We start from the raw sequence: 11,142 nt of genomic DNA, 5'->3' as shown, positions 1-11,142 counted from the left end.
ACAAAATAATGTTTGTTACCTATAGTATATGAGGCCCAAATTTTGCCCAGCTGAAAGTTATATTGTCCCTTCCCTCCACTGAGGGGGCGGGCCTTTTGTTTTGGGTGGGTTTAGGCCACCCTTTCCCAGGATTCAAATAGGCTTGAGGCCCATCTTGGCAAATTGCCAGGAGCCTGAGGCCTGTGGCCTGCATTTAATTTTCATCAAACAGAACAGCTTGCAAAATGGAACGTTACGTGCTGAGTGCTGTGAAGCCAAGTTTAGGGCTGCTTCCTGTTGCCAGAGCGACCTCCTTCATTTTCAATTGATTTGGGGGACTGCTCCACAAACAAGTTTGTCAGATTTATGATTGCCTCCAATTTCAGATAGTTAGCTACTGAGAGCCATACATTTTGTTTGGGTTTTTTGTACCAAGCTGAGGGCACAAATGGTTATAATGCATGCTAGAGCTTGTAGAATTTTTTTTTTAATTTTAACAAAAAAAATGCAAAAATTCTCCTCATTTTTTAATTAACCCTATTATTCAGAAGTGTTAGCCACTGAGTTCTATCTTAGAACCAGGATTGAAATATTTTGCTTTGTCTAATGTGGTACTCACAGTATATGTCCTCATTTTGTGGACATATACTGTGTCCCGATTTTATAGGGACAGTCCTGATATTTTGGGCTTTTTCTTATATAGGTACCTATTGCCCCTCACTCCCTGCTCCTATTTTTCACACTTGCTATCTGGTCACCTTACCTCATCACCATATTATATGAGCGCTTATCAATATGATATGGAGATTTTTCAACTCAGAGCCATTTAAAATTCTGATTGTCTCTTTTATTAAACATTTTGAAAGAACGATGAACAGTTTTCATTTTGTTTCAGATTTTTAAGGTTGTTTTTAAAACCCTTTTTCTGATTTTTTTTTATTCCAGTGAAACAAAAAGAGGAAAATAATGAAGAAAAGGATTAAAAAAACCCTCTTTCACTTTTTAACCTGTTTCCACTGGAAAAATTGTGTGTTAATTTTTTTTTAAAGTGAGGAGCAGTGTTACTTTTAAATGTGAGCTTGTGTATTTCCTTATTTTTTACATTTTTCCAAGTTTTTCCAGAGGAACAAACGAAATGAATGGTAGAGTGTTTTCTCACTTTCATTAACCCCCTTTTTCCCCTTTTCCTCCTTTTTAAAAAAAAATCGGAAAAAAAATTAGAAAATTTTTCTTACTGTTTCAGACCAAATGAAGAATTTCAAAAATTTTTGATTCCCCACCCAAAAAAAATTCATTCAGATTTTTCAAGAATATGGGGTTTAGTTGAATTTTTAAGGTTTTTTTTTTAATTTTAGAAAAATCAGTGCAATTTCATTTGCTTCTTCTGATGGTAGTTGTGGAACCCTCCCCTTCCCCGCAGAGTTTCAGTCCACAGTATCATAATAATGTGCAATGAGATCAGGAAGGGCATTGATCTCCTTTCCCATATGAAACCATCCCAGACACCTCTTTGAGATCCCTATACACCTCTGTGCATCCCACTGAAGAAGTCAGTGCTGAGAAAGCACCTTTAAGGGATATCATTCCACGCATCTACTAGATGAAATCAGGGTAAAGGCCAAAATCCCTATTGATTTCAGAGGGTGCAGAATCAGATAATAAATGAAGGAAAAGTCAGATACCAGACAGAGCATGTCTTACATCAGTAATAGTTGAGAATTCTTTTGCAGTCTTCCTCACGTCCACTCCTACACAGACAAGTTTCATCAATTTTTTTTTGCTAAGGTTTGAAAATCTCTTGAATGAGCCATGGTCCAGTTTTGAATTACCTGGGACAATGTATATTTTTTTTCACTAAAACCATGTAAAACGTTGTTTTATATGATTTCCCTGTGGATTCAGCTTTAACCAGTATTTTTTTTATTGTTTGGGATCCATTTGCATGAGATACGCAGGAAGTGAGAATCTCATGCAAATGGAAACCAAAGAGGCTAACAAAAAGTGAAACTGCTAAAGTTAGCGCCAGACCCACAAAGGTATTTAGGTATCTACCTGCTTCTTTAGGCAATTAAGTTCACCAGTTAGACTCCACTGACCCACAAAACCTCTGCTCAGCAGCCTCATAAACCCACAGACACCAAAGCTTCTACCGATCAGCATTTGCAAAGCCACTGAAGCACTGATGCTGCCTTACAGCCAACAAGCTACTCAGAACCCTAATTCAAGCCAAAGGCCCTGGAGGTCCTGAAGAGGGATTCTCAGATAGAACAGGAGAACACTGACTTTGCTAATGGGGCCTGATCATGTTGGCATGTTCCAAACACATTTAAGACCTGATACCTGTCACAATAGACAGCTGGGGGCAAGCACGTTGGGAATTTTCAATGTGTGTGTTCATCCAGGCAGTTAGGGTAGTTAACTGGGACGTTGGAAACCTGAGTTCAAATTCTTGCTCCAAAATAGTCAGAGGGGGGTTTTGATGTTGGATCACCTACATCCCATGTAACCATCAGGGATATAGGTAACCCAACCACCCTTGCTATTGGCCATTCTAGGGTTTTGATCTCTCTTGTTTTTCATTAGAAAGGTCTGGGTTTCAGCTAGTAGGGCATGGGATGTCTAAACAGCTAACCTGGCTTAGCCACCTAATGCCAGAATCCTGAATGGAAGGAGGCACTTAAAATCCAGATCAATGGGAGTTAGACCCCTAAATATCTTTGAGGATCTGGACTGAATTCCCTTTCCTCTGCACATCACTCCTGGCTAGCTTAGGGGACTGCTTGCTGGCTTCTGAGGATCCCTTATTAGGTGAGTAACTCTCCCTATGCATTGTATGGGGAGCCTGAGTGCATAACGCAGGGCTCAGCATTCCCTTTAGCTGGTAGGGCACTTAGGGTATGCTACACAGCCCGTCAGAGCAAGCTTCCCAGACCAGGCTGACAGACTTGGGTAAGTGGGGCTCACACCAGCATTCTAAAAATAGCGGCGCAGATAGCACTTTGAAGTTGAGGCATGGGCTCTGAAGCCGAGGGAGAGGGTAAGTTTCAGAGCCAGAGTTGCAAGTTCAAAGTAAAAACAAAATCTTTGGGGTGATTTGGGCAGGGAATCTATATCTTTTTCAGGGTCATCTATGAAGGTTTTTAAGGATCAGAGATAAGCCTAAAGAGGTCACAGGTTGGTTGGTCTGTTTATCTATTATACCATCTGAATGTTCTTTGAGCCAAGCAGTGTAATTTTTTTTTCATCTCTATTTTTCTGCTACTCTGTGAAAAAATTACTTCTTATTGTGTTTGTAATTATGATTTCAATACTTACTGAATGATGGAAACAGCTGTACTGCTCCATAAAGGCAGTAGCCAAAATATTAAATTATATTTTATTGGGTTTTACTGCTATTATAAAGAGTGAGAAAGAATAAAAGCCTCACTAATTTACTAGCATTTGTTCTAAAAAGGCCAATTTTTTAAACATTTAAAAAGAGATTTCTGAGTGGGAAACAAGTTCCTTGATTTTATGCATTCATTCCACTGTATGGTGATATTATTGCCTAGAGGCAAAGTGATATAACAGAGTTATTGCCAAAGAAAACACATGCAGTGTATTATTAACATAGGCCTCGATTCAGCAAGGTACTTAAAGTATATGCCCACTATGTGAGTATCCCATTGATTTCAATTGGACTATTAAGGTGATTAAAGTTAGGCTGTTTCTTAAGTTCCTTATTGATTTGTGGCCAGACTTAAAGGCATGTCAACAGTGACATCATCATAACTTAAGGATGTACATATAATGAGATTTCAAAATGCATTAGTGTGATTGTTGCACTGCTGAAGCTAAGGCATTTTGGGCTAGAGCCGCAAAGGGATTTAGGCCCCTAAATCCAAAATTTAGACCTTAAATATCCCTGATCAGCTGCTTCCTAACTCTGCCCAAAATTCCACTGGTAAAGTTCCTACTAATATGCCTGTGAGCATGCGCACAGCCACCTCAGTCTAGGCACCCAAATACCTAAGTCCCAGTCAGATCTTCTAGCTAGATATTGGCCTGTGTGGCAGGGCACTGCTAGGAAAGCCCTTAATCAGCTCCTGCCACCCCAGCCCCAATCAGGAGGAATGGATTGGGGCTGGGTAAATAGCCAGTGCTTGCCTGGGAACTGCCTGCACCTGCCAGCCTCATTAGCAGTAGCTAAAAGGCTGGGAGGAAGTGGAAGAAGGGGAGTGGAGCCTGCCTGTTGCTCTTCAGGCCTGTGTGAGGCTAAGCTGTGTAAATAGTGGGAAACTGGTGGTGGAAATGGACACAAAATAAAGAGCATGGGTGTTGCACCAGCTTGGAGTATCCCTGAATCTTTAAGGAGTGGGGCCAAGGGGCCGAATCCAACAGGGCATGGCATGCACCATTACAGCCTGCCTGTCTTGTATGCGGGGATAGTGTTCTTGGATGCTATGTACCAGTCGAGCCCCACGCAAAACAGTGCTGGAGAAGGTGCCCCCTTCTGACTGTTAGCCGTGTAGTTAGAGCACTCACCCAGAATGTAGGATCCCAAGGTTCAATCTCCCTCTGTCTGGAAGGAGCAGGGATTTGAATTTGTGTCAAACTTAATATTGCCCTTACCACTGGTTGTATAAATAATTAAATATGGTTTGGGCTACAGACACTGACTCTATACCTAGTGGTTAGGACACTCCCCTACAATGTGGGAGACCCAAGTTCTAAGTCCCTGCACTCCAATGCATAGCTATTTATACATAGTAGAACAGCTTCAGGAGGAAGACTCAGAGAACCCTGGCCCAGAATACCACACAGCCCTGTGATTAGGACACTCTTCTAAGAGAGAGGAAATCCCACTTCAAGTATGTGTTCCATGTCAGACAAAGGGGTGATTAAACCCAGGTCTTCTATACCTGAGTGAGTGTCTGAATCCCTAGGCTAAAGGTTACTAGGGAGAGGAAAACTCCTCCTCCATTTCTTATGAGAAAAGGCTAGATGCCTAACTCCAGGAGAGGATTCATAGCTGTGAATCCCTAACAGAGAGAGGGAGGCATCTCCCTCTGACCTGGACTGATTCACCTCATTCCCTTTGAGGGGTGGGACTTAGCTTAGGAGGCTCCTCATTCAGCTTGCTGGCTTTTGTGGAGCCCAATTCTTAGGCACTTAACTCTCCCAGTGTATAGCGTGGGGAGCCTGGGCACCGAACTCAGGGCTGTGGGCTCCATTAGGAATTAGGGGACCTAAACATTAGCCATTTCAACACAGACTCTAAGTCCCCTTTGTAGATCTAGCCCTTTGTTTATTTCTTTTGCTTCGTTATTGTATGTTGTTTACTCTTGTTGATTTATAATCTAATACGCAGTGAGCACCTGACTGTGATAAACAACATCCACCAGAGATAGGGTAAAACTTCCTCCTCCATCAAGTAACCAAGATCATCTGAATTCTGCTGACAAGGGTGGATGGATAAACAGGTGTGTGGTACAGAAGCACTAATGAGTCACTGCAACAGACACCTGATTCCCTAAGGGGTGGGTGATATAAACTAGCAGAGAAGGGACCGTAGGAAATAGAAGGCACGATTCAGAGTGGAGAGCTGAGTTTGGAGTGCCTTCATCTTGCTTTCTCTGGGACTAATTGGGTGTAGAAAAATGCTTGCTGTCCATTGATTGCCAAAGTAATCCTTGTGTTAGTAATACTGATTATATTCAGATCATAAACCGTTTAGGACCTGATTCAAGGCTCATTGAAGGCAATGGAAAGACTTCCATGGGCTTTGGATCAGGCTAAGTTTGTGTACCGTAATAGCCATTGAGCACTTACAATTATCCATTCTTTACTGAGTTCTAATATCTGTAAGAGTGTCTTAAAGAAGTTAAAGCAGCAAAGAATCCTGTGGCACCTTATAGACTAACAGACGTTTTGCAGCATGAGCTTTTGTGGGCGAATACCCACTTCGTCGTCTTGCATCGGACGAAGTGGGTATTCACCCATGAAAGCTCATGCTGCAAAACGTCTGTTAGTCTATAAGGTGCCACAGGATTCTTTGCTGCTTTTACAGATCCAGACTAACACGGCTACCCCTCTGATACTTAAAGAAGTTAGAAAATTAGAGTCTCCTGGAAGACGAAGATGTTACCACGTATCAGGATTAAGTTAAAAGATTAACCGAAATTTGCCTTGATTCCGATGAGCACATTCTGTCTCTTGCTCTGTTTCTCAAGCCAATAAACCTCAGAGGATAATAATTAGAGCTGTGTACAGCTCTGCAATTTTAGTTCTGTTGGATTTGGCATATTTGGGGCTCTTCTGATTTCATTCCATGTTGGTTTGCACCTCCTGAATTTTTGCTTTGAATTATGGCTTTGATTGAAGCCAAAAAGTAACAGAAAGTAAAACTTAGTTAGGAGCACTAGATTTTGCCTGGTTTCAAATAAAAACAAATTACAACTGTTGAATTTTGCATGGTTTCCATACTAACACAGAGAAACACCCCAAAGACTTAATGAATGAGCCCCCCTAAAACTTGTCCCAGACTTGCAAACCCTGGCAAACTTTTCTGGAAACTAGTCCCGTGTTCAGCTACCATGCTGATGGGTATGGTATTCAAATCTAAATAAAATAATATGGGCTTCTAATGAAACCAAAAACCCACAGAGTTGCTCTTGGTTTTAGGTTGTGAAAGTTTCAAACATTTCTAAGACAAAAGGCTGCAACTTTGAAACTAGATTTGGGTGCAAGCTGCAAAATGTAGATTCACATTTCAAACATCCTAAAGTTTGGAGGTAGTTAGATGTGGACTTTTGTCTCAGTTCATTAGAAAGCCCCATCATCATAGGAGCCATCACAAAGTTTGGATTTGGATTTGGGTTTGGATTTCAGCTCCTTACCTCGTGGTTAGCTTGAATTTAGCAGCTTAGGATAGGTCCATCTTTAGTAGAAATCTTCCTTAGCCAATCAGATTCTTTCACCCGTTTCATAACGTGATGCTAAAGATACACAAAGAAATGATCAGATTGGTGAATAAGCAAAGAGGAAGGCATGATAGAGGATGAGCTCATTAGAGTAGGATTTGGTTTTGTACAGTACTACAGTCAGCTTTTTATTTTCAAGACCGTCGAAAATCTCTCTTTGGAGAGTTACAAAATGTAGCCAAACAGTTTTTAATATAATATGACTTGTTTTTTAAATAGCTGAAAAATACAAGGTTAGCTATTGTGTGCTTTTTGAAAGAATTATGAACTGTGGTTTTCCTCATCTAAGTGAAAGGATGTCTTCCTCTATTTAGATTTCCCTGGCCTGTCCAACAAACCATGATTCATGAGTACCTTTTTTGAAATTCTCCTTCACATAAAGCCTTTTCTATTGCTCTGGGTCCAGGGAGTGAATTGACCACAGGCTTGTCCCTGCAGAAGTGGTTTCCCCATCACATAACTCTTCTATCAGAGGACAATGGCTTTTTTCATCCTGGTAAGAGTTTAACCAGAGAGGAAAATGTGTCCAAAAATGATAAAAACTTTTAAAAGGATCAAGAAATAACCATGCGAATAACAAAGATTACAGTTTAAGGAGAACGGTTGTGTGTATACTTTCCATCTTCCTGTTACGGGTCAGATCTTTGGTGTAATTCAGGTTATTTCTGTAGATGTCAACTGAGCTACACTGCTTCATGCCAGGAAAAAATCTTGCCCATGTGCTTTAAAAGTTATGTCTACTTTCTAATTAGATAAACTATGTATTAGAAATATTAATCTGCTATAAAAATGGACAAAACTGACTCATCCTATGATTTATCCCCTTTTCTACCTTGATAAATCTTGCATACTCGACATGGTTATGGGAAATTTACATATATATATCCACTTATGTCTATTTTGTATAATAATTTGGGTCCAAGTTAGGGCATTTTTGACCCCATTTTCCTGTTGAAGAGACTAGTACTGATGCTTTGTTCACACCATAAATAGCTGCCTCTTGTCCTACTCCATCAGGATTTTCCATCAAAGCCACCCATCTTAATAACTCACCAGAACTTTTACATTGCAGCAATGGAATATCTGTCTACCCTTTACAACAAGGATCTGGAGTCTACTACTATATAATAATGCAACTATTCTGAAACTCTGTCACCTCACTTTTGTGGACCCCTGAAGTGCTGAATAAAATGCTTATCAAAGACTGAAGACAAAAATATATATGGAACAAACAGTGACAATGCAAATTTTCTCAGCAATGCTCTATCAAAGTGCCTGAATCTTATCCTGGAGACAAAGCCCTGGCTGGGATGATTTAGTTGAGGATTGGTCCTGCTTTGAGCCAGGGGTTGGACTAGATGACCTCCTGAGGTCCCTTCCAACCATGATATTCTATGATGCTGACTACGTCTAGAGAGGAGAAGGTGGGTCTCCATTCATTCCATAACACTTCTTCAGAGACCATCTAAAAAAACCTCTCATTTACTACAATTTGTGGTGGTGATTTTTGGAGGTGAACTGTTGTCCAGTGGACTGAGGCCAGAAACAAAATGAATTCTAATGAAACTTTTCTGTACCTCAAAAATGGGTTCAGGTTTGTTGGGAGCATGTGAGAGAGGTTTGGATATGTGCTTATTTTATCTCAACTAGTTTGCCCATTACAAGTCTCTTCCCATGCTGTATTGGAACAACTCTTGCTAACATTCGGGAATTGTGTGTACATCAAAATGGGAGTAGAGTCCTTATGACCAAATTTTGCCTTCAGATGAATCCACTAATCCACTTGAAAATAAAGAGATCTGAGGGCAAAAATTTGACATTTAATTTCTATTATTTCCACGTCTCTCTTCCCCAGCAATTTGAATATACTCCCAAAGAGAGTTCATCAGCATGAAATAATACCACCTGCTGTGCATGCTAATGTTTTTGCTCCATGTAATTTGTTTACTATCTGCTTGCTGTTTCTCCGTTAGAGTTTTTATGCAGTTTATCCAGCAAATTCCTAAGTTCAGAAATTATTGTAACATTAAAAAGCATCAGAAAACAAAATTTAAATAGTATAGGGTACAAGGCTGGTTTTTTTTAGATACACAGTCTATTGTAGTAAAATATGCATGTGTCAATTCATGGAAACCAATGCTAAGCCATGCAACATATTTACAAAATCTTTTTAGTAGGTCTGGTGCCCACTAGACCTCTACCCACGTATCAAAAACTACACCCACAAATGACACTAAGTGGTACTCTCAGAAGAGGGGCTAAGGACTGAATAATGTTCTCACCCCTATAAAAGGGCAGCCATAAGTGCTCTGTGTAACTCTGTGCGAAGAAAAATGTATATCCCCTTTCTTCCCCATGTATACCTCCTTCTTTCAACTCACATAGCTATGGCCCCTGAAGTTACTCCATCAGTTCGGGGCAACTCCCACCTTCGCCTGTCTGTTAGGTGCCTTTGCATCTGAAGACCTCTCTGGGGGTACGTCTACACTACGGGATTATTCCGATTTTACATAAACCAGTTTAGTAAAACAGATTGTATAAAATCGAGTGCACGCGGCCAAACTAAGCACATTAATTCGGTGGTGTGCGTCCACGGTCCGAGGCTAGCATCGATTTCTGGAGCGTTGCTCTGTGGGTAGCTATTGCGTAGCTATCCCATAGTTCCCGCAGTCTCCCCTGCCCCTTGGAATTCTGGGTTGAAATCCCAATGCCTGATGGGGCAAAAATCATTGTCGCGGGTGGTTCTGGGTAAATGTCGTCACTCATTCCTTCCTCCGGGAAAGCAACGGCAGACAATAATTTCGCGCCCTTTTTCCCTGGATTGCCCTGGCAGACGCCATAGCATGGCAACCATGGAGCCTCTTTTGCCTCTTGTCACTGTCACCGTATGTGTAATACATGCCACTGACAGAGGCGATTCAGCAGCGCTACACAGCAGCATTCATTTGCTTTTGCATGATAGCAGAGATGTTTATCAGCTGTTCTGTACCATCTACCATATCCTTGTAAATTGGCTATGAGATGACGGTTACCAGTCCTTTTGTGCTGTATCCTCTGCTGCTGTCATAGGTGCCCCTGGCTGAGATTGGCCGGGGGCGCAAAAGACAAAAATGGGAATGACTTCCTGAGTCAATCCCTCCTTTATGGTATCTAAAAATAGAATCAGTCCTGCCTAGAATATGGGGCAAGTGTACTAGAGAAGCAGTGTATCAGAGAGCACAGCCCCTCCATGTCAGATCCCGCCGAAATGATGAGCTGCATGCCATTCACAGGGGGTGCCCCTGCAACAACCCCACCTGTTGATTCCCTCCTCCCCCAGCCTTCCTGGGCTACCATTGCAGTGTCCCCCCATTTGTGTGATGAAGTAATAAAGAATGCAGGAATAAGAAACAGTGACTTGTTAGTGAGATAAAATGAGGGGAAGGCAGCCTCCAGCTGCTATGATAGTCCAGACAGGACATTAAGCAGTGTGGGGGAGAGGAGCCCAGCATCCCGCTGCTATGATAGTCCAGGCAGTACAGAATCTTTTCTTTACACATGAAGGGCGAGGGCTGATGGAGCTCAGCCCCCTATTGCTACGATGAAGATGGTTACCAGCTGTTCTGTACCATCTACTGGGAATGACCAGGAGTTTTTTACCCAGGCGCCCCCGGCCGACCTCACCTGAGGCCAGCCAGGAGCACTCACGGGCTGATGATGAGGACAGGTACCAGTCCTATTGTGCAGCACCATCTGCCACAAGGCTGGTGATGAGGACGGTTACCAGTCATATTGCACCATCTACCACCAGTGAGGGGGAAAGAGGATACTGCAATTGAGTGCCGCAGCATCGCGTGTACCAGCAGCATTCAGTAGACATAGGGTGACATTTATAAAAGTCAAGAGACAATTTTTTTCCCTTTTACTTCTGGGGGTGGGTGGGGGCTGTAAATTGACGAGCTATGCCCTGAACCACCGTGGACAATGTGTTTGACCCTACAGGCATTTGGAGCTCAGCCAAGAATGCAAATGCTTTTTGGAGACTGCAGGAACTGTGGGATAGCTTGAGTGCTCAGTCCCCCCTCCCTCCATGAGCGTCCATTTGATTCTTTGGCTTTCCGTTACGCTTGTCACGCAGCAGTGCGCTGAGTCCCTGCTATGGCGTCTGTCTGGAGTTTTTTTAAAAATGCTTTGGAATTTCGTCTTCTGTAACAGAGCTCTG

At 42.0% G+C, this 11,142-nt stretch overlaps 1 long non-coding RNA gene across 1 annotated transcript in view; it reads left to right on the top strand.

Moving 5' to 3' along the window:
- Window positions 1-2,656: 2,656 nt before the first annotated feature.
- LOC123366245 overlaps window positions 2,657-11,142 on the top strand; it is a 29,351-nt gene continuing 20,865 nt past the window's right edge. The window contains exons 1-2 of the long non-coding RNA XR_006577981.1: window positions 2,657-2,787; window positions 3,102-3,153. This is a non-coding gene — a long non-coding RNA (uncharacterized LOC123366245). The remainder of the gene's footprint in view (window positions 2,788-3,101; window positions 3,154-11,142) is intronic.

This window comes from Mauremys mutica, chromosome 3, assembly GCF_020497125.1.
Source record: "Mauremys mutica isolate MM-2020 ecotype Southern chromosome 3, ASM2049712v1, whole genome shotgun sequence".
NCBI classification, from domain to species: domain Eukaryota; kingdom Metazoa; phylum Chordata; order Testudines; family Geoemydidae; genus Mauremys; species Mauremys mutica.
This window is presented reverse-complemented; position numbering and strand designations above follow the sequence as displayed.